A 25,040-nucleotide genomic window follows, 5' to 3' on the forward strand; every position below is an offset into this window, starting at 1 on the left:
TTTCTCCCATTCTGAGTGTTGTCTTTTTGTCTTGTTTATGGTTTCCTTTGCTGTGTAAAAGCTTTTAAGTTTCATAGGTCCCATTTGATTATTTTTGTTTTTATTTCCATTTCTCTAGGAAGTGGGTCAAAAAGGATATTGCTGTGATTTATGTCATAGAGTATTCTGCCTATGTTTTCCTCGAAGAGTTTTATAGTGTCTGGACTTACATTTAGGTCTTTAATATATTTTGAGTTTATTTTTGTGTATGTTGTTAGGGAGTGTTCTAATTTCATTCTTTTACATGTAGCTGTTCAGTTTTCCAAGCACCGCTTTTTTTTTTAAACATCTTTATTGGAGTATAATTGCTTTACAATGGTGTGTTAGTTTCTGCTTTAAAACAAAGTGAATCAGCTATACATATACATATGTCCCCATATCTCTTCCCTCTTGCATCTCCCTCCCTCCCACCCTCCCTATCCTACCCCTCTAGGTGGTCACAAAGCACTGAGCTGATTTCCCTATCCCAGCACCATTTATTGAAGAGGCTGTCTTTTCTCCATTGTATATTCCTTCCTACTTTATCAAAGATAAGGTGCCCATATGTTCATGGGTTTATCTCTGTGCTTTCTATCCTATTCCATTGATCTATATTGGCTCCAAGGTCTTGCCACTGGTATGCACACGCAGTGAAGGTCAGTGACAGGAGCCAGGCAAATGACAGGAAGTGCACAGTTGTAGAGGCTATTCTCCAATGCAATCACAGCAGTGTAGGTCAGCCACAGGGGTCTAGAATGGCATCTTTCACTTGTGCAGCCACAGAGGCTGGGGTTGGTTGCCAGTATGGATCCTGGGCTCCAGCATGAGGTGAGGGGAGAGAGTGAGGAGGAACTGAGGTGGCTAGTGTCTGCAAACACAAAATCTCATTGAGGACCACCTCAGTGTTAAAATCTCCAAGAGTTCCACGATGGCTATACTGGCCCTTGGTTTCTTAGGCAGTGAGAGGAGACCATTGGAAACTGCAGTTACTCCTGCTGGTGGCTGATACTATTTGACCCTGCCCTTCTTTTCTTCCTTATTCCAAGTCATCTTTATTATATCTCAGCTTTGCAGTTTCTGGGTGAAGTAAAAGTTGAAGCAAGTTCTTTGTGCAGTGTCCCCAAAAGCTACAGATGTTTGTTGCTCACCCCACTCTCGCTTTCCTGGCTTGGGGAACTCTTTTGAGCCATGGAGTTCCCTCTTGGCATTGAGCAGTACTGGCCGGGGTAAAGAAATGATGCAGGCAAAATGAAGCTGCTCTTCTTTTCCTTTTAGTGCAATTATTCTCAGTTTTTTTGTTCCACTGTGTTGCTGAAGTTTCTTAATTGGACTCCTGAGCACTGCTGGAGCTATTTCTTCTCATATATAGCTGTCTAATTGTTGATCTTTGGGCAGGGATGGAGGCTGGGGTCTTCTATCTTTGGTGATATTCTCAAAAAATGATCTTCTTATTCATAAATGAAAATACGGCTGGGCATTCCAATTATTTGCATTTAATACAAAATAGTTCTCATTTACAGTACCACATTTTATAATATTTTATAAACATTCCTACTCAAACTACAAAAACACATAAGGAGGAACAGAACCTAACATAATAAAACAGCATAATCCTGTACTTTAGAGTCTCTAAAATATATATTAAACTAGATAAAAAGTTTAAAGTTCTCCTACTTCACAATCGTTATGAAATCTCATCATTGTCTGAATCTTAAATAGATAGCAGCCAGCCATTATGTAGCATATGGGATTGCTATGGAAGTCCATATGCTTTGTAACAGTTGGTGTTCAAATGAAAATGTGTGAAGTCAAATAAAAATGTGGCCCAGACAACAAAACCTAATTACCAGCAGCATCAAACTGCAGGCTTTCTTTCAAACTACCTATATAACTTTTTCTGGTGCTTTATAGATCTTTGGTAAAATCATTTTTGACAGACTTATAGATTATAATAACATAACCTTTTTTGAAAAACTAAAATTAAAGATTACAAGTATAACTTTTATTCTAGTTTTAATCAACTGATTAATAAAGATGATGGTTTCCTTCTTCTCTAAAAACTATCCAAAAGCCAAAAGCAACAGGATAACTAGAAAAAAAAAAAAAAGAGCCATCATCTGTGAGACTAGGAGATATCTGTATTTGAAATGCATGTGTGTATTTATGTGTACATTCATGTATCTTTGCAAGTATGCATGTAGCTCAAGACTGCAGGAAGACAGAGGGAGTATTCATCGTTAAATACATAAATTAATTCAAACAAAAACATTATTCTTTAAATTAATAGCAGAATCCGAAATTAAAATCTAATACTACCTCTTTGGAAACATGAAAACATATATGCAGGCTAGATGGCTATACTTCCTGAATCAGATTTTGGTATCAATTCTTGAGAAGGAGGAAAGGCAGGGTTATACAGGGAATCTTATAAACAATATATATATATATATATATATATATATATAAAAGAAGCTTCTGACTGGAGAGGAGTGAAGATGAAGAGACATTCTCCATTGTGACTTGTCTTTGTGAGTAATATTTGCTGACCATGAAGACATAAAACTTAAAAGAGCCCACACTAAAGAGTAGGTCAGAAGAAGAAATTCTTTCATTCTGGAAGTTATCTTTATTCCTATTCAGATATGAATATCCAGAAAATAATTTGTTGAGAAATCATTAATATCCTTGCAATAAAATAGGAATTAGTTATAATAATACATGTATTACAAGATAAAAGAAAAGAAGAGGAAAATATCATGGCAGTGGAAGAATATAAGTAAGTGTGGCATAGGGGAAATGAAAATTGTGACTTAATATATTACCATCAATTAAAAAATTTTTGAAACAATCTCCTTTATAAAATAAGGTTGTAAAGATGAAATAGCAGAATATTCTGAAAAGTGTGTGTGAGAGAGAGAGAGAGAGAGAGAGAGAGAGGATTGTGAGATGACAGAGTTGCAAAAAAAACATGCCTACAAAGAATGAAAGCAAGGTTAAAAGCTGCACAGGGACTTTGTGGTGGCACAGTGGTTAAGAATCCCCCTGCCAATGCAGGGGACACGGGTTCGAGCTCTGGTCCAGGAAGATCCCACATGTCGTGGAGCAACTAATCCTGTGCACCACAACTACTGAGCCTGTGCTCTAGAGCCCACAAGCCACAACTACTGAGCTCACGTGCCACCACTACTGAAGCCCGCACACCTAGAGCTCATGCTCCACAACAAAGAGAAGCCACCGCAACGAGAAGCCTGCATCAGGTATATAAATTCTCCATACTAATACGTATATTTTTCAAGAAAATAAAGTGTGATGAACATTAGTTAGATCCAATTTAGATATTAACCTTCCTGGTATTTCACATTGGACGAGAAATGTTTTCATGCACCCATGAAACCTGCATATAACACTGATCATTATTTAGGCTACAAAGTAAACCTTCATAAATTACAAAAGATGTATTAAGTTACAGGTAATACTCATGTCATAATGATATCAGATATGAAATTAATCTAGGTGAAAAAGGGGACTTGCCTGGCGGTCCAGAGGTTAAGACTTCACCTTCCGATGCTGGGGGTGGGGTTCGGCTGGTCGGGGAGCTAAGATCCCACATGCCTTGAGGCTAAAACACCAAAACATAAAACAGAAACAATATTGCAAGAAATTCAGTAAAGACTTAAAAAAAAATCTAGGTGGAAAAAATGCTGGAAGTTGAAAAACCTAACACCTAGAAATTAAATATGTTAATTAATGCACACAAAAAAACATACATTCTACCTTTCAAGATAAACTTAAAACTCAAATAGCAGAAAATGTAAGGAAAAGGAAAAAAAAAAGGAAAAAAATGTAACCAGAACTTTAAATGTATCATTTAAAGCTTGTGTTTCCTTATTTATTTTCATTTTGGATGATCAGTCCATTGGTGAACGTGGGGTGTTAAAGTCCCCTACTATGATTGTGTTACTGTCCATTTCCCCTTTTATGGCTGTTAGCATTTGCCTTATGTATTGAGGTGCTCCTATGTTGGGTGCATAAATATTTAAAATTGTTATATCTTTTTCATAGATTGATCCCTTGATCACTATGTAGTGTCCTTTTTTGTCTCTTGTAATAGTCTTTATATTAAAGTCTATTTTGTCTGATAATGAGAATTGCTACTCCAGCTTTCTTTCGATTTCCATTTGCATGGAATATCTTTTTCCTTCCTCTCACTTTCATTCTGTATGTGTCCCTAGGTCCGAAGTGGGTCTCTTGTAGACAGCATATATACAGGTCTTGTTTTTGTATCCATTCAGCCAGAATATGTCTGTCTTTTGTTTGGAGCATTTAATCCATTCACATTTAAGGTAGTTATCAATATGTATGTTCCTATTACCATTTTCTTAATTGTTTTGGGTTTGTTATTGTAGGTCTTTTCCTTCTCTTGCGTTTCCTGCCTAAAGAAGTTCCTTTAGCATTTGTTGTAAAGCTGTTTTGGTGGTGCTGAATTCTCTTAGTTTTTGCTTGTCTGTATAGGTTTTAATTTCTCCATTGAATCTGAATTAGATCCTTGCTGGGTAGAGTAATCATGGTTGTAGGTTTTTCCCTTTCATCACTTTAAATATGTCCTGCCACTCTCTTCTGGCTTGCAGAGTTTCTGCTGAAAGATCAGCTATTAACATACAAGGGGATGCCCTTGTATGTTATTTGCTGTTTTTCCCTTGCTGCTTTTAATATTTTTTCTTTGTATTTAATTTTTGATAGTTTGATTAATATGTGTGTTAGCGTGTTTCTCCTTGGATTTATCCTGTATGGGACTCTCTGTGCTTCCTGGACTTGATTGACTATTTCCTTTCCCACATTAGGGAAGTTTTCAACTATAATCTCTTCAAATATTTTCTCAGTCCCTTTCTTTTTCTCTTCTTCTTTTGGGACCCCTATAATTCGAATGTTGGTGTGCTTAATGTTCTCCCAAATGTCTCTGAGACTGTCCTCAATGCTTTTCATTCTTTTTTCTTTATTCTGCTCTGCGGTAGTTATTTCCACTATTTTACCATACAGGTCACTTATCTGTTCTTCTGCCTCAGTTATTTTGCTATTGATTCCTTCTAGAAAATTTTTAATTTCATTTATTGTGTTGTTCATCATTGTTTGTTTGCTCTTAATTCTTCTAGGTCCTGTTAAACGTATCTTATATTTTCTCCATTCTATTTCCAAGATTTTGGATCATCTTTAGTATTATTACTCTGAATTCTTTTTCAGGTAGACTACCTATTTCCTCTTCATTTGTTTGGTCTGGTGGGTTTTTACCTTGCTCCTTCATCTGCTGTGTGTTTCTCTGTCTTCTCATTTTGCTTAATTTACTGTGTTTGGGGTCTCCTTTGCACAGGCTGCAGGTTTGTAGTTCCCATTGTTTTTGGTGTCTGCCCCCAGTGGCTAAGGTTGGTTCAGTGTGTTGTGTAGGCTTCCTTGTGGAGGGGACTGGTGCCTGTGTTCTGGTGGATGAGGCGGGATCTTGTCTTTCTGGTGGGCAGGACTGCATCTGGTGGTGTGTTTTGGGGTGTCTGTGACCTTATTATGATTTTAGGCAGCCTCTCTGCTAATGGGTGGGGTTGTGTTCCTGTCTTGCTAGTTGTTTGGCATAGGGTGTCCAGCACTGTAGCTTGCTGGTCGTTGAGTGGAGCTGGGTCTTAGCATTGAGATGGAGATCTCTGGGAGAGCTTTTGCCATTTGATATTATGTGGAGCTGGGAGGTCTCTGGTGGACCAATGTCCTGAACTCAGCCTTCCCAACTCAGGCCTGACACCCGACCAGAGCACCAAGACCGTGTCAGCCACGTGGCTCAGAACAAAAGGAAGAAAAAATGAAAGAAAGAAAGAAAAATAAATAAAGTTATTAAAATTTAAAAAATTATTAAAAATTAACAAAAGTAAAAATTAAAAAACACAAAAAAATGGTCAGACAGAACCCTAGGAAAATGGTAAAAGCAAAGCTATACAGACAAAATCACACAAAGAAGCATACACATACACACTCGCAGAAAGAGAAAAAGGAAAAAAAAATATGTCTATATATAAAAAAAAGGAAGAAAGCAACAAAATCAATAAACAAATCTACCAATGATAATAAACTCTAAATACTAAACTAAGATAAACATAAGGCCAAAAACAAATTAGATGCAGAAAGCAAACCCCAAGTCTACAGTTGCTCCCAAAGTCCATCACCTCAGTTTTGGGATGATTCGTTGTCTATTCAGATATTCCACAGATGCAGGGTACATCAAGTTGATTGTGGAGATTTAATCCGCTGCTCCTGAGGCTGCTGGGAGAGATTTCCCTTTCTCTTCTTTATTCACACAGCTCCCGGGGTTCAGCTTAGGATTTGGACCCGCCTCTGCATGTAGGTCGCCTGTGGGCCTCTGTTCTTCCCTCAAACAGGACGGAGTTAAAGGAGCCGCTGATTCGGCGGCTCTGGCTCACTCAGGCCAGGGGGAAAGGAGGGGCACGGAGGCTGGGCGAGCCTGCAGCGGCAGAGGCCGGCGTGACGTTGCACCAGTCTGAGGCGCGCCATGTGTTCTCCCGGGGAAGTTGTGCCTGGATCACGGGACCCTGGCAGTGGCCGGCTGCACAGGCTCCAGGGAGGGGAGGTGTGGAGAGTGACCTGTGCTCGCACACAGGCTTCTTGGTGGCGGCAGCCGCAGCCTTAGCATCTCATTCCCGTCTCTGGGGTCCGCGCTGATAGCCGCGGCTCACACCTGTGTCTGGAGCTCGTTAAAACGGCGCTCTTAATCCCTTCTCCTCCCGCACCAGGAAACAACGAGGCAAGAAAAAGTCTCTTGCCTCTTCGGCAGCTCCAGACCTTTTCCCGGACTCCCTCCCGGCCAGCCGTGGCTCACTAACGCCTTCAGGCTGTGTTCACGCCGCCAACCCCAGTCCTCTCCCTGCGATCTGACCTCCGAAGCCCGAGCCTCAGCTCCCAGCCCCCGCCCGCCCCGGCAGGCGAGCAGACAAGCCTCTCGGGCTGGTGAGTGCTGGTCGGCACAGATCCTCTGTGCGGGAATCTCTCCGCCTTGCCCTCCGCAGCCCTGTTGCTGCGCTCTCCTCCGCGGCTCCGAAGCTTCCCCCCTCCGCCACCAGCATTCTCCGCCCGCGAAGGGGCTTCCTAGTGTGTGGAAACCTTTCCTCCTTCACGGCTCCCTCCCACCGGTGCAGGGCCCGTCCCTATCCTTTTGTCTCTGTTCTTTTTTCTTTTGCCCTACCCAGGTACGTGGGGAATTTCTTGCCTTTTGGGAGGTCTGAGGTCTTCTGCCAGCGTTCAGTAGGTGTTCTGTAGGAGTTGTTCCACATGGAGATGTATTTCTGATGTATTTGTGGGGAGGAAGGTGACCTCCGCGACTTACTCCTCCGCCATCTTGAAGGTCTCCCCCTAGGGCAAAGTTCTCACTAGGGTGCTGTTGAACATAACAAAATGCAACAACTAGATCAGAATCTATGAACTTTTTGAGGCAATAGCATTTTCAATACTCAGCAGACTGAAAATGCTTTAATTGTACAAGAAATAAAATAAGGGTCTCTTACTCTACTGGAGCAGGAACATGTTGTTGAACTATGCTGACCTTCAGGAATGGTCTAATCCCCAGCCTCCAATAAGGTAAGTAGGTACATAGATAGATAAACATTTATTGTAGAATTTTTGTAATATGAAAATATTGGAAACAAACTGGTTAAATAAAATATGGGGTATGGTTCAATATTGAATGTTAGGAGTGGCTGAAAAAATGAGACATCTTTATAAGAAAGGACATAAAAATTTACCAAAATAAAATTTTCAATAAGAAATCAAGATGCCATACTTGTGTGCTAAATGTAATTCCTTGCTTTCTTCTGTAACCTGCTCCTGAAAATATGTTGCATAGCAAATTTTCAAATAACACGAGCCTGTAACCCATGATTAATGAGTAAATAATAATGTACTATAGCACATTCAAAAATTACATTAGTACATTTCTTACTTTTGAGATCCATTTCACTTCATACTTTTTGATCTATATACATATATCATTAAACTGTGAGCCTGTAGTATATTATATAAACTTTTCATCTATAAAAACTGATTTAAATCCAGAAGAGTTCTTGATAAATCAAAGTTAACAACCATTTTTAGTATTTGAATGAGGCCAATGTGACTAAATCTCATCTTTTTATTCCCCCACAGACTGTTACTCTCATGGGTTTAGAAGAGTAAGCTTTTAGCCTGAGACAGCTATTAAATAATCCAAGATAGAAATACTGCTACACAGACATTAGAATTTTATGCTACTACTATTTTTTTTATGCTAGGGATATGACCTCATCCCCATGTAGATACCAAATTTTTCAACCTAAATAAAAATGTTGAAAAATCTTATCAGGCCCATGATCATGTGGTGTCTTCCTTCTTTCATCTACTTAATGAACAAGTATAATCATTGTGCTAGCAAACCTGTTTCCCTTTATCATTGACCCACAACTATACTGATTTCCAGCCTCATTTTAGTAAAATGCAGGAACAAGTTGGAATTCTAGATGATGCAGTGAGTATAAGCAGAAATCATGTATGCCACTTCATAAGATTCTCCTATGTGTGATCTTTATACTCATTTTTTTTCACAATCTTCATGCAGAGCAGCATGGGAAACTTAGAAGGCACTTCTTGAAATGGCAGAACTACAAAATGAAGGGAGCTTGGGTGCTCAAATACAGAACACCAATTTTGGACTTCATTTGAGTGAGTGATAAACTTTTATCATTTCTGATTGATTATACGTTTTGAGGCTTGTTACAGTTGCCAGCTTGAACTAAACCATCACTGAATTGGGAAGCATACAAATCCACGTGATAGAATTCTGTTCTTTGGTTTTATTCCTTACTAACTGACATGCAATTACAAATTAAAGCAGTATCTGAAGCTGGCACTTAGATAACCAGTAGAGTCTTTTATCTGAATTACCTTCAGAATTTTCTTTTTTAGTCTACAACCACAAAAGAGTTATTATTTCCTGTAAAGTGTTCTGTTATGCTGTGACTTTAGAGACAAGTTTTAACATGCCATTGCTTTTGTCTATTAAGACAAGAAGGTGTTATTTCATACCCAAGCTCAGGGATAAAGTCTAGATAGCATTTGGAGGAAAAAGTTATAGAATTTTAAATGATTAAAAATGGGTCAGTGGAAGAAATGTGTTTAGTCTCATTTAGAGTTTCAGAACTCTTATATACTAACTTAAATATGTAGTTCTCACTTTTAATAGGCAAATCTGTTATTTCCTTCCTCTTTTCTCAAAGTTTTTATGTAACCCCCATACCAAACTCAAGTCATGTGATTCAGGATGAGTAGAGACCATACCCAATAACAGAAAAACAGTTGCAAACAATATGCATAACAATAACAGCTAATTAGTTTTCTTTTTAAAAAGCACTCATATATATATGCCTGGCATACTCCTCTTATAGCAACTTGAGAGTAGGCATTATTACTGTCACTAAACTAACTGTCCAAGGTAAGCTGCAGAGCAAAGTTTTGTACTGAGGTAGTTTTGTACTAGATCTTTTCAACTTTGCAGTGAACTGGCCATTCAGAATAATGTGGTTCCTCTTCACCATAATCTAGTTATTTATCTGGGTGGTTTTTGTCATACTTTTGGATCTCAGGACACTGTTACACAATAATTGGTGTGGACCCCAAATAGCTTTTGTTTATTTGGCTCATATCTATCAAGATGTATCATATTAGAAGATAACACTTAAAAAACAAATGTTTCATATTTAAAATAGCAAAAGAAATTATTAATGGAAATGGAAATATCTTATTTTTTATAAAAATCCTATATTTTCCAAAACAAAAATTAATGAGAAAAGTGGCAATTATTTATAATGCTTCAGATCTCTTTAATACCTAGTTTATTAGAACACAGCAGGATTCTCAAATCTGCTTCTGTATTCAGTCTGTTGGAATATGTTGTTTTGTGTATGAAGAAAACCTGGCCTCACTCAAATATGCACTTAGAAAAGGGAGGCATATTTATTAGTTTTCAGATGCTTGTGACATTCTTCTTGTATACTACCCCATAATTTGATAAGCGGTATTTCCTTAAAAGTTAGTTGCAAAATGAAATCAGAAGCCATATCAATGACAATTTTATAATCTGTTATATTATAATCCATTGGTCTGTTTTGCACTTTGAATTGGTCTTTTACTCATGTGTGATTTTGTAACATTGTATTTTTGTCAGTTGGAAAATATTCTTGCAGTTATGTAGATCTGTCAAAGTTGATATATTTTATGGTAAATAATAAAAAAACCCATTAATTAACATTACCTTCAGTTTTGTCAGGATAGTCCTTAAGTATCCAGAGCTCTTAAGTTCATTGTAGCAGTTTTTCAAAAATTTTCATCTCAAGTTTTACCTTGGCAAAAACCTACCATCATCATTTGTTCTCCTTAAAGTAACCATTTATTTGGAAGAAAATTATTGTATAATACCCAATTCTGAATAATAAGTGTTTTCTTCTGTCAGTAATTCTTTAAATTAAAAATAATATTTCGTGAGAGAGGCAGCTGGTTCTTTTCCCAACTAAAGCAATCACAATAGTACTTTTCCTGCAGACACCGTGGCATTTTGGCATGCAGCAGAAGTGCTATATGCAAACTTCTCATTACATCAAACAATATTTTAATACATGTGTCCATTTTTGCATCTAAAAAAAATCTCCTAATTCCTGGATATATAATGGAATATTACTCAGCCATAGAAAAGAGTAAAATTCTGCCATTTGCAACAACATGGACAGACAGACCTGAAGAGTATTTTTCTTAGTGAAATAATTCAGACAGAGAAAGATATATACTCTGTTATCACTTATATGTGGAAACTTAAAAATAAAACAAACAAATATATGTAACAAAACAGAAACAGACTCACAGATACAGAGATCAACCTTAGTGGTTAACAGTGGTAAGAGGGGGGGCTTCCCTGGTGGCGCAGTGGTTGAGAGTCCGCCTGCCGATGCAGGGGACATGGGTTCATGCCCCGGTCCAGGAAGATCCCACATGCCGCGGAGCAGCTGGGCCCGTGAGCCATGGCCACTGAGCCTGCGTGTCTGGAGCCAGTGCTCCGCAATGGGAGAGGCCACAACAGTGAGAGGCCCGCATACCACAAAAAAAAAAAAAAAAAAAAAAAAACAGTGGTAAGAGGGAAGGGAGTGAGGTGAGAGTGAGGTACTAAACTAATAGACACAAACTACTATGTATAAAATAAATAAGCAACAAGCATATATTGTACAGCAGAGAGAAATATAGCCATTATTTTGTAATTACTTTAAATGGATTACAATCGATAAAAATATTGAATATTGTACACCTGAAAATGATATAATATTGTAGATTAACTATACTTTATTAAAAATACTTTCACAGAATGTAAAAAAGAAAAGAAAAATATTTAAATAACACAAATAGTCAAAGAAATACAAAATGACATAAAACTGGTAAAATGTTTTAACTTAATTTTTAAAAATTTAAACATAGTTACATGTTTGTCAAGGGTGGAAGATTAATAAATATATATTAAGAATATAGAACTATACAACATTTCTTTTCCTTACACATTGAGACATAACTGACATGGACAGAGATTTACTTATATGTGTGTAAAATTCCAAAATATCTTCTATATATTAAGATGTATAATATTTATGTGCATAACCATTTAACCATAAATAAATATGTTTATTGCCAAAAATAAAACTACAATATTATCAAAAATCAAAATTATTAAAATTAATTATCTTCCCTTTTTTCATGTTTTATCTTTTCCTTTGCTTTTTGACACTTTCCATCTCCAATTACTTTTTGTTTAATATATTTATTTTATTTTTATTTTATTTTTGGCTGAGTTGGGTCTTTGTTGCTGCATGCAGGCCCTCTCTAGTTGCACCGAGTGGGGGCCACTCTTCGTTGCGGTGCATGGGCTTCTCATTGCAGTGGCCTCTCTTGTTGTGGAGCACAGGCTGTAGGCGCATGGGCTTCAGTAGTTGTGGCACGCGGGCTCAGTAGTTGTGGCTCATGGGTTCCAGAGCGCAGGCTCAGTAGTTGTGGTGCATGGGCTCAGTTGCTCCACAGCATGTGGGATCTTCCCAGACCAGGGCTTGAACCTGTGTCCCCTGCATTGGCAGGCGGATTCCCAACCACTGTGCCACAGGGGAAGCCCTCTTCCATCACTTTTATGTTCTGTATTTTTGGTAAGTTTCCCATGACTATGGTTTTAAGAAAATCATTTAGTCTCAAACTGTTGTCTCTGCCATGAGTTTTCAAAAGTTTATCTTCAAATTAAAAAGGTCGTATTCAAATAAGTTGTCATCTATTCTGTGTAGTGACATCCTTTCTTGTGGCATGCAGTTTGGAATTCCTTACACACAGTTTAAGGGGAGGACTTTAAGTTAATAGAAAAAATTGGCTTAATGTTTCAGATATTGCCTATTTTACTGGTTACAACAAAATCCAAGTTGTAATGCTCTAACTTGGCATTAAATTCAACTGGGATTTCAAGCATCTGCTACAAAGTCATTTTACAGTTATGTCATTTTTATAAAAAATAAAGAAAATTCTATCAATTAATATGCTATCAAAATCTTTGTCTTAAGATCTAAAAGGTCTTGTGACACCTGGATAACAATATAAAGAAGCAAGTAGACTCATATTTCATACTTTTTTCATAAATATGTAGTCTAGACAAAAAGAAGTGTAAATATTCACTAGAAAATAAATCAAATTTTAATATAACAGAAAAATAAGAGGGAACACTTACATAGTTATGTTACATAGTTGTGATGATAAAGTCTTTGAAGGCTCAAATTCTAGATGCCATTAAATTAAATATTAATAAATTGGTCCATATTTTTAAAAATAAATATTGTTTTAGGGAAAAAGAGCCAGTGCCAACTTAAAATTAAAAAAAGAAATATTTTCAAAGAACTGAGCCAAAAAGAAAAAAATTATGTAACTGCTTTTTAGGTAATGATAAAATATTTAGTATTTTACTATTAACATTTATTAAGTGCTTCTGTTCTGCCAATCTTTATTCTAAGTGGGTTGAATATAGTAATTCATTTAATATTTTATAGAGGAGAAAAGTAGGCACAAAGGGTTAATTCTTATTTCCAAGATCTTAAAATATTATTTGGAGGTTAATAGAAATAAATTCAAGATTGGATTCTTCTTGGGTAAATTTAAAGAATATTGTGTGTGTGTGTATGTGTGTATACATATATATATATATATACATATATGCATATATGTGTGTATATATATATGTGTATATATATATTTGATTGTAAGGACTCTTACCTGAAGCACTCTTTGAAATAAATAAGTTAAAAAATATATATATAAAAAAGCAATTCACAGGAAAAGTATGAACAATTGTTTGAACCATTGTAGTAAGATAAATGTAACAGAATGGCAAGTAGTTGACATTTTCCACATAATCACACATTTAAAAAAAGTCAATAATATTTATTTTAACACTAAAGATATGGCCTAAAAGGAAACTGTCATGGTTATTTTTGGGATCATAAAATGAGGCAACCTTTTAGAAGGCAGTTGATAATTACACTCAAAGTATTTGTAAATTTATATTCCTTTCTCCAGAAATCCTACATCTATAAATATCCCCTTCTTATAAAGAGAGAGATAGTAAATGTAAAGTTCTTTGAAGTTGTATGGATATGGAGTCAAGACTAGATAACCATGTTTATTTTTGATATAAAGAGGTAAAGTTGTTTCTTTGTGCCCAGGGGGGAAAAAGAAGAGTAGGTATAGGTATTGACTTTGAGACAGCTAAGACATCTTCCTCTGGGAAGGCCTTTTCTCTTTTACTTTTTAGAAATTAAGTATAATAGTATGAAAATTTTGTACTGAGAATAATGTCATCTACTTTTAACATGTGTGTGTGTGTATATGGGTGTATCCATGTGTTTTGTGCATATTTTTCAAAATCTCAGATACAAACTATGAAAAAAAACTACAAATATGTTAGTAGTGCTATTACCCAAAAGGTTATCACTTTTGCAAAAATCTCTTGTGCCCAATGTTCATTGAACCAAGATAAGAAAATTTCGATGATGATGACTACTTAAACCTACAGTCTTCAGGGAGTGATTCTGTGTTATGCCTGCATGAAAGGATAGAGGCAAAGCCATTCGTCTCTGCTGCCCTCTCGGATAAAAACAATAGACTAATATTCACTATGTTACTCATCTCTACCAAGGAAGGTTCTTCGAGAACGCTTGCCAGCAGCCAGGAATGTTATCCTCTCTATTAACCATCTTTGATAAAGCACTGCTTCAGGGCCATAGTAATCATCAGTAAATGATGATCAAGTCTTCCAACTGTACTGAGGTACAAACCCATTAGATACCTTTATGAAAGAACTGCAGCTGGTTCTCTTTCTGTAAAATTATTAAATATAATGCTTTCATTTTTTAACTAGTTTAATATGGGGTTCAACAAGTATGCAACAATAGCTGGATATTGCACATACAGACCATTTCACATCTCTGTTAATTGAGAACTTAGTGTTATATAGAACTTATATGTTGTTGTTGGACTACTTTTGCCACTTAATTGCCATTAAGTAAATTTAACTGTTTGCAATTTGATTTCTCATATTAAAACATGCTTTATACTGTTTCCAAGATACCTATAAAATATAACTATAACTAAAGCATATAAAATCTTCCTATTTTTTCTTGTTTTTCCTTATCATTGCTGAATTTCACCTCAAATTTCATGGTGCATTGAATTACCAAGGGACTAGAAAAAATAATTTTTGGAGTCATAGATTTATGCAAGTATGCCACTTTTCACTTTCTCTTCAGATATCCAACTTCTTTATTCTTAATACACCAATCAAATAATAATATAAATTATATATTTTGTATATTATGTTATCAGATCATACACCTAGCCTGTAGTCTCCTTGTCTTGAGAGTGTGTGTTAAGACTCTCTTCTCCTTTATACCTGTTCAGATTATCTCCTGTTTTCCTAGATCACAGCTTCAACCATGACTATCTCTACCTCTACTCTCCATGCTTTGCTTTGCTAAGATTACATACCTTATTATTCTAGGGAAGAAAACAAAGTTATATCTCCTATATAAAAATAATTAATTTTCTTAGGCAACCGTTACTAAATCTAGAGAATACAATGTATAATATCATAACAATTATGTTTGAATCATCAGTTATCTCTTCTTTTATTGTTTCCCTATGCAGAGATATGTCACAAATAATATATAGTAAACTTTGGAATCTGGAAATTAAATCATCTTTATAATTTGCTAAAACAAGAGTACTCCATAGGCACAAACATATCTAAGGTAATAAATGTGTAATGCCATATGCGAGCATACTATTAATTGCTGCTACAATATTTAGTCATTGTAACTCAATTATGTTTAAATCATTATAATAAGATAAATAGAAATCAAACAAGTACTTGTTTATCTTTAGGAATTTTTACAGCTAATCAGAAATAATTATCTCATTTTTTCTGCTGGGTGTTTTTTTTTTCCTATCTCTTACATTGAATTTGCTTTCTTCTTTTGAATGTTCCTGTTTATTCATACCACATCATGTAAATGTACATGTGAATTGCTGTCTGTGTAGTTTCACATGCTCATGCTACAAGTGATAGACATTGCCTTAATCATTGTAACACTCTACCGCCCAATCCCTGTTCTAATCAGGTAGCGTTCAGATACCTGATCTCTCCAATTTATAGTGAACCAGTGTTTCTTATTTCCAGAAAATTTCATCACCCTATCCTTTTTTATAGCGTTCTTATTCATATAATTGTGTCTTAAGTTTTTAAGGTACATACACATATTGATTTTAATTTTTCAAAATATGTACAGGTTGTTCTAAGTTAAAATGACCTGTAGCTGTAGCTTTATGTTATATTGTGTATTTGCTCCCATTTACTTTAAGAGTTCAGGAAGAATTGTGAACTGTGAAATGAGTCTTTGAAGAGAAGTGTTCTGCCTATTTAGATTACCCTATATACAAGTGTCTCCTAGGTTTGGGTGATGATTATTAACAAATAATTAGAAGCAAGGAAACCATGACGAATTTAGAGAATACAGGGTTTATAAACATTGCATAACAACAATGTATTGTTGGTTTACAAACTTCAGAATATATGAAGTATAGTGTAAATCCAAAGGTAAATGAACAATAAATTAGAATTCATAATATTATACCAGGAAATAAATCAGAGGAATATAAGGGAATCATTTTTATTAAAATTTCAATAAAATTTGAAGCCCTCAAGATTTCTTCATAGTGCTTTGTAGGAAGGAATAAGTGCTTGATTTCTTTCTGTTGATTGAGCAGTTGCATTCCTCATAAATGCCTTATGATCTTTTGATAAATGTCCTCATATAAAAGATGATTTCATTAATCACACATTTCATTATTTGAATTGCTCCTTATTTGCACCTTATAGCTGACTTTTCCTGACCATATATTTAATTATCTCATGAGCACTATTCCATACTTGATAAGATTTTTTTGCAAAATTAATAAACAAATACATCAACATACGGAACAGTTTCTTAATATCAGACTCTGAAAGGAGAGTTCACACATTCAAAGTGTTTTCTTCCCAGCATTAACTAGGCTCATTTTCAGATTTTACCTCCTTGGCGATGCACTAAGTTCCCTGCTAATATGTAGTTGTTTTTATTATCTGACTTTCTTGGTGTACCAATTACTGAAAATTGTGGAGAAAGTCCAGAAACAAAATGTTGTTTCAACTAATCCTGGCATAAGCACCAACAATGCTTGGGTCTAATGCTCTGAAACTTAAGCAGATCTGTGTCCAGAAGCTCTGAGATATACTTTATCAATCCGTCCTGTGGGTTGTAATAGAAATGTGTCTGGAATACTGCCTATCATTTAGTCCTTCCAAGTCATTCTGTTTCTAGTTCTTGAACTGGATAAGAAAAGAGGTGCTTGCTTTATTCTGCCTTTGGTCTTGTGTAACTGTGTTAGTATTCTATTGTTGCAATAACAAGTTACCAAATTTAGTGGCTTAAAAAAACCCATATTTATTATCTTCATTTCTGTAGGTCAGAAGTCTAGCACGTGTCTTGCTAAACTAAAATCAAGATGTTAGCAGGGCTTGTTTTTTTGTTTTCCTGGGAGCTTTGAGATTGAACCCAATCCCAAACCCACTCAGATTGTTAGCAGAATCTTCTCCTTGTGGTTGTAGGGCTGAGGTCCTTGTTTCCTTACTAAATGTCAGCTGAGGGCCACTCCTAGCTCCTTGAGACCTCTGTCTGTTCTTTCTACAATGTCCCCTTCATCTTAGGGCCCATTATTGAGTTCTCACACTTGGAATCACTCTGCTTTTGCCTTCTATGCATCTCACTAACTTCTGCCACATCTCTCTGTTTTTGAAGGGTCATGTACCTAGATTGGGACCCCTTGATAATACAGTATAATCTTCCTATTATAAAATCTTTAATCTTAGTGACATCTTAAAAACTTCTCTTATTACTTAGAAGATTTTATTCTTTTTAAATTCAAATATAGAAAAGCAAATGGGAGAATTCCTGCTTTTGTTACTACAAGTCTTTTATAACATAAATTTGAAGTTTTCAATTTTTAAGAGCACACTATATGAAATACTGCAAACTTTGTTATGCATCAGTGGCAAAATGTTAAATCTGATTAGCCTCAGTTAAAAGTCAAATTTCACCCTACTCTTATTTATCTGACCTAAATATTATATACCCAAAATATATGTTCAAAACAAGCCTAGAAATTACAGGAGCAATAAAATTGCAAGGAGATTTGGTGTGATGAGAAGAGAGAGAAGAAGAGAAGAAGGAAAAAGTGATTTTCTTCCTTCTTACTAAAGGAAAAAAATCATTACAGTATGAAATTGATCAAATCAGGATAATGGCAAAGGATGAAGTTTAATACCTACTTTGATAAACCAGTGAACAAGTAGAGATTTTTAAGATTATTCTTATTAAATTTTCTATCTTCCACTGTTTATTCATTTAGTCAACCATCATATGCTGTATATTTTGAGGCTACAATGTGCCAGCTACAGTGATAGGCTTTGAGGAAAAAGATGAGAAAAAAGACAATCTTCCCCTCATAATGTGGAGCATGCATTCTAGTCTGGGACTGTCCATTAGGAGATATTTAGAGATAGCAGTAGAAACTTGGGGGAAAATTTTTTATATACCTAAAGATATTGACACGATGCAGAGTGCAGAGTAGTAAAACAATAGCATCATGGATAAAATCTTGAGGTAAACATCCCATTTTAAAGACATCCAGAAGAAAGGGGCACTGTAGAAAACAAGGGGAATACAGATAAGCAGGAAGAGAATCAGGGACAGTATTGATTGCAGAAGCTAAGTGTGGAAAGCATTTTACAAAGTAGACTACGTGAGCATCAGATTTAATACATGAAAATATTTTAAAACTCAAATTTATCAGAAAAGTTATGGTTAAATGGATGATGTCATATACTTTTGGATGTATAGCCTCTTTGAAAGGCAACCTGCTGATATTTATTATTCAAATTTTCAAATATCAATCTTTTATAAATCTATAATTCTACTTTTGGTATGTGCCCTGGTGAAATGCTCATACATGGGTACAAATTCTTGTACAAAGATGATTCTTCAAGTATTTTTTGTCATAGTAATTACTCAATGTAAATGCTTGCCCAGCAAAAAAGGAATATCAAAATTAGCACTATCCAATGAAACTTTCTATGTTAGTGGATATATTCTATATCTGCTATCGAATACCTAAAGCTGCTAAGCATCAATATTTTTAATGTAAGTAGGTTAAAATATGACTTGAAAAAAATATCATATATACATACATATACATACATGTATTACTGGTTTAAAGCTTTAAGTACAGAATAATGCACATGTTGCGATATATGTCATACATTTCTGTATGTGTGTATATGCATACATGTAAATTTTTAAAATATGTACTTAATAAATCAATTTGATTAAAGTAATCAAATTACTTTATTAAAGTATTTAATATTAAATACATTTGTATTTAATATTAAAGTATTAAATTTTTGTATTAGAGTAATTAATGGATAAAAATATTCTTGAGTAAATGTTTCATGTCATTAGTTTAGATTTTTTAAAATATCACATAAGTAAAACTTTACAATAAAGTTGATACAGCTTTACAAATATTCTCATAATTCAATTAGAACAATCATGATCTAAAATTATACTATGATGAATGTGATTCTTATGAATATGCCAGCCTTTATTGCTTTTAAAAACAATAAGCATAGTTCCTATACTTATCTTATAAACCAACTTTTATTAGAATTTATACTTTTCTGTTGCTAAGAGAGTAGATCTTAAAAGTTCTCACCACAAAAATGAAGTGATAATTACGTGAGGTGATGAAAGTACTAGCTAATGCTAAGGTCGTCATCATATTGAAATGTATGTGCATCAAATCAACACATTATACACCTTAAACTTACACAATGTTATATGTCAATTATATCTCAATATAATTGAGAAAAAATTATTATTCCAAAGCTGGAAAAAAGGAATCTATAATTTCCCTCCTTCCTATGTGAGTCTTGTTTTAATTCATTTTGAGGTAATCACTTCATATGGTTTCATAGTTCATCATTTTTACATACCAAATTCAGACCATTCAAAGCCAATTCACATTTCTTCCAGATAGCATGGTAATTCTGTAATAAAATTCAGTGTAACTTCCACTGGATGAATTATCAGAATCTTTTCTCTAAAATGACTTGTGATTTCAAAATATTTTTCTTTTTGTTTTCTGACTAATCAGTCACTAGATAAAAACAATTAATATTTTAATCATATTCCTCAATAGCTGAGTTATATTGTCTGATTACATAGTATTTTTCATGAAAATCCTTATATTCACATTATTTGCTGAAAGTATTTTTATATTTATTGAACATTTTCCAATTAGTTAAATATATGGCACAACTTTTAAACAAAAACTTAAAACCAATAAAATTTTGAGCATCATTTGCCATTTTGAAAGTTCTAAACATATGCAGTTTACTCAGATCTTATTCAAAGACTGAAAGGGCTGAAAAATTTCAGGTTATATTATTGAATATTACATATTGTAAGATATATATTTTTGTAAATATTCTAAAGTATTCTTTTATGAGTAGTTTGAGCTGTCAAGTGGTACTTAAATCATCCCAAGTTATTATACTTTCTGTTAATACTTGGAAATACTGCTTTAATTAAATTTGCAGAATGTACAAAATTACCTAGCTTCTCAATAAAAAATTGATGTTTATGCTATCATCCCAAATTTGCAAATAAAAATAGAAAACACTCTCCTAAATATTTTTATTAGATTTTAATTGTACAGCTAAAAATGAGGGGAGAAGTCACCTTTTAAAATCATTACAATTATGTAATAAAAATATACCAAGAAAGAGCAACAAAAAATCCTCCTCAATCCTAATTGTAAAATAATTTCATTTCTGATTATTCAAGGGAAATATAAAACTTTCAGCATATTTATATTTTCTTAATAATCTTGAAGCTATTATTGCCAGTTTTATAATGAGAATATGAAATGTTTAATATGTTGGTTTGATTCATAAGGGACAGAAATAAATATATATATGGATGGTATCCAATGTATGTTTATTTTCTTTCTATAAATCAAGAGTACAGAAGAATATTACTTTATGTAGATTATTATTTTAATTTTTAGAAATTTTCTTTGCATAACAAGCTTAATACAAAGAAATAGGAAATGCATTAAATGCCATAAAATGTAGTTTTTAATTCCCATAAACATACAAACGGACCAAACCACCCTTAATTCCCTATACATCTAATCTTCTGTACCAGCCCCGCTGTACTTCTCCTTCAAAGACGAACAGCTAAAAAGGATGCTAAATAAACAAAAATTACTTTGTAATTCTTTATATAAAGTATTATACTTAACAGGGTATTTTTTTTGACTGACTGCTTCTCCAGCTCCTACAGACAAAAGGATGTAGACTCTTACAATTTACTTAAACAATGTAGCCATTACTAAAATGTGCAAATTCAGTTAGGAATGAAAGGAAGAAATAAACTGTCTTCATCTATAGCTGATATTGTCATGTATTTATAAAATCCTTAGGGAGAAAAAAGGTACTACTAAATAAGATGAGTAATATCCCAGACATAGGCATAAACACACACACACACACACACACACACACACAATCTCTCTCTCTCTCTCTCTCTCTCTCTCTCTCTCTCCCCGTCTCTCCCTCCCTCTCCCTCTCTCTCTCAGAACATCAGTTTTCAACCTACATTCAAATGCATGGAAGTTTTGTTTTTGTCTTGTTTGGTTTGGTTTTTCATTTTAGTTGAGGATAAATAGTTTGGCATAAAAAAATTTGTGAGGCAAAAAATATACAGATAAGAAGGATGGAGATGATGGGATATATTCTATCCTCAGTTGGCCCCTGTGTCTTGGGTAAGCCCCTATTGTTAAACGATGAGAAAGGACAATCATCTTAAGATCTCTGTCCTAGAGATAAGTGTGATATATGAAGCGTGAGCAGAAAACAGTTTTCTGATGCTATCTTGTTCAGTCTTCTACTTCTTATATCTCAAATAGACTTTGATAAAATTATTCTTAGACCTATGTCATGACCAAAAATTGTTGACTTAACTAGAATTTATGCATAAGAAGGGATGTCATCCATTCTTCAATTTTTTCTTAATCTAAATTCTTATTTACTAGCACTGCGATTTGAACGTCTCTCTCGCTCTAGCTCTCACTCTCTCCCCACATGCATGTAATTTCCATAAACCTATCATTTAAGCTGTTATATTACCTAATTCAACCAATATTCCTATTTTGGAAAATTGGAAAATGGGAGTACAGATTCAATTTGATTAGCAAAATAGATTAATCTTTAGTTCTTTTAGATAAACGCAATAATTTCTTTTTTTATTTGACTGTATTCCTCATTTTGCTGAGCTGGGCTGGAAGGTCCTTGAAGACTTTATTTGCCTGTCTGACACCTTGGTGCTCTTCCATTTAATAGTGTAGCTGTGTTTATTTGCAGCATAGCAGCAGGATCCCCAGAGAGAAAGTGGGAGCTGCTAGGTCTCTTAACATCCAAGTCCATAACAGTCACAGCATCATTTTCACAACATTTCACATTTTATGAACTGTAGGAGTTACTGGAAATAAAAAAGTATAGAACAGTGATTAAAAGCATTGGTACTGGAACCAGACAAAATGTTGTTCCCTGATTTTTTATGGCTAGTGGGGTAATCTCTAAAATCTCTAAGACTTATTTTCCTCTCATAAAATCAGATTTTAAATAGTTCACTTTAAAAGGAATTTGGATTGATTTATCAATAATAGTTCATAGCAAATATATCTTTATGTAATTAATATATTTCATTTTTAAAGCCCTAAAATTAGCCAACACTATCAACAACAATTCAGTTAGCAGTTGAACATTTTTTTCAATTAGTTGGGCTAAACTGAATAATCTGATTCCCTATATGTTCCAGTCCTCTTTAAAAGATGAGAACCATGGTCATTTCTCTGCATTCCCAACATCTAATGTTATTTAAGTAACGAAATGGTCAGGGCTACCTAAACTATTATTACTGTAACTCATAACTTTAAAAAGTCAGTGCTTAGCACTGTTATTTTATCTTGTGTGATTAAACTGAAAAGTCATACTAAATATCATTCATTTAACCCTCTGAATACTTTCATTATTGCTTAATTTTGAGCCAGAAAATCAGTACTTGAGGGCACACATAGTACTATGTTTCAGTTCAATTATGTGGGTGAGCATGGGTCATGAATGTATCAGATAGATAGGTAGATAGATATATAGATAGATAGATAGAGATTTAATATCGTGCTGCTAACATTCTATACCTTTACCCTTAAATGTTTCAGAATACATCTCCTAAGAATCTGTAACCATAGTACAATTATCAAAATCATTAATTAGAACATTGATACAGCAATTTTATTAACTCAGTTGTACATATTCAAATTTCATTGATTTTTCTATTAATGTATTTATTAGCTATTTTTTCCCAGTGCTGGTTCCACTTCAGACAATCTATATTAGTTTGCTGTGTTTCTTTAAGTCTCCTTTATTCTATAAGAATTCATTAGCCTTTTTTTTTAGATTTCATGAGCTTGACATTATTTAAAAAATTACAGACCAGTTATTTTGTAGGCTGTCCCTCAATTTCATTTTGATTCACACTTACTAACGATTCCATTCAAATAATGCATTTTTGACAGCAGTATCATAGAAGTGATGCTGTGTCCTTCTCAGTGACTGATAAGGGGGCACATGCTGTCACCTTGTCCCATTACTGATGATGTTAACTTTGATGATTTGCCTAAGGTGATATCAGCTAGGTTCATCCACTGTAAAATTGCTAGTTCCTCCTTGTTAAAAAAAAAAAAGTACTTTGGCGGGAACTACTTTGAGAATATGTAAATATCCTGCTCCTCATTAAACTTCTACCCATTAGGTTAGCTCCCACTCATGATTTTGTCTTATTCAATTATTATGATAGTTGCTAAGTGGTGTTATTTTTAACTCTATCATTCCTTCTTTATATCAGTTTTCTGTATAAATTATTTTCAGCTGGTCTAAGACAGCTCAGTGCTTATCTCCAGGTATGCCTGGAAGTTTCAAACTGATTCTTGGCTAAGAGAAGATTGAGAGTGCTAACTAATGATTTATAATGTGCTATTTAAAGTTTGAAACTTTCCAGGTGTCGCCAAGCCAGTTTGCATATTGATCACTTACACATGATGTAACATGTTACATGGCTTGGCTTGGCTGTATAACGATATAAGGGCATAAAAGATCCCACTGGGAACATTTGGGAAGCTCTTCTAAAATCACATGCCTCAAACAGGTTATAAAGGTTTATACTCCAGAGATGAATACATCATGTGTGAATAAGAATAATTCTGGGGAACTGTGCCTGGAAGTCTCTCAGGCTATTGATTCTTGCCTGCACACTCTTTCTGTATCCTTTGACTTTATAAAGATCTTTGTGAATATGCTCTCCAAAGTCTTGTGGGTCCTTTCAATTATCTGCTCATATGAAATCATTATAGCACTAAATGGTAAGAGAGATCTTTCCCTTTTCTCCCATTAATTTCTATCAGTACACATTTATAGATTCTTGTTTTTTCAGAAAAGTTGTTACAATTATTTTTTCTTTTGATGCTCAAATTTTCTACGCTTTGACTACTGGGAGGTCCTTTAAGTTGGTTTCATTGTCTCATCAACATGCTATCATTATTTTATGTGCATTTCCCTGCATTTTTTTTTGTTTTGCATGGTAGCAAGGTGCCCATATTTATGTGTATATATGTATGTGTATATACACAATAGTGAATATAAAACTGTGTATATATGTATAAATAGGTTTTTAATGTCACAATGCAGCTCATTCTAAAATTCCTTCTTTCTAATATTCTAACTGTTTTCTAACTCTCTTTTCTAAACTAGTTAATATTTTATATCTTTCCCCAACTGACTGTACAATAGTTACCTAAACACCATTTATTAAGAAGTAAATTTATGCCCTAGTAATGTCAGATGTAATATTTATAATATATCAAATGTCCCTTAATAACTAGCTCTGTTTTTGGACATTCTATTCTATGTCATTGGTCTATTTTTATGTTTTTTCACCAACACCACACTACTTTGAGGAGCATGGCTTTAGAGAATGTTTAAACTTGTGTATGTCTTGCCCCCATGTTTCTAATTATATGTTATTATTACACAGTTGTAATCAGCTTGTCTAGATCCATGAAAGTTTGTAGGCATGTTTATCATGATTGTGTTAAATTCATAAAATTACTTAGAGAGGAGTCACCTTTATGATGCTGAGTCATTCTGTTAAAGAATAATATATATATTT

Source organism: Mesoplodon bidens, assembly GCF_964165515.1.
Source record: "Mesoplodon bidens genome assembly, chromosome: 12".
In the NCBI taxonomy this organism is placed as follows: domain Eukaryota; kingdom Metazoa; phylum Chordata; class Mammalia; order Artiodactyla; family Ziphiidae; genus Mesoplodon; species Mesoplodon bidens.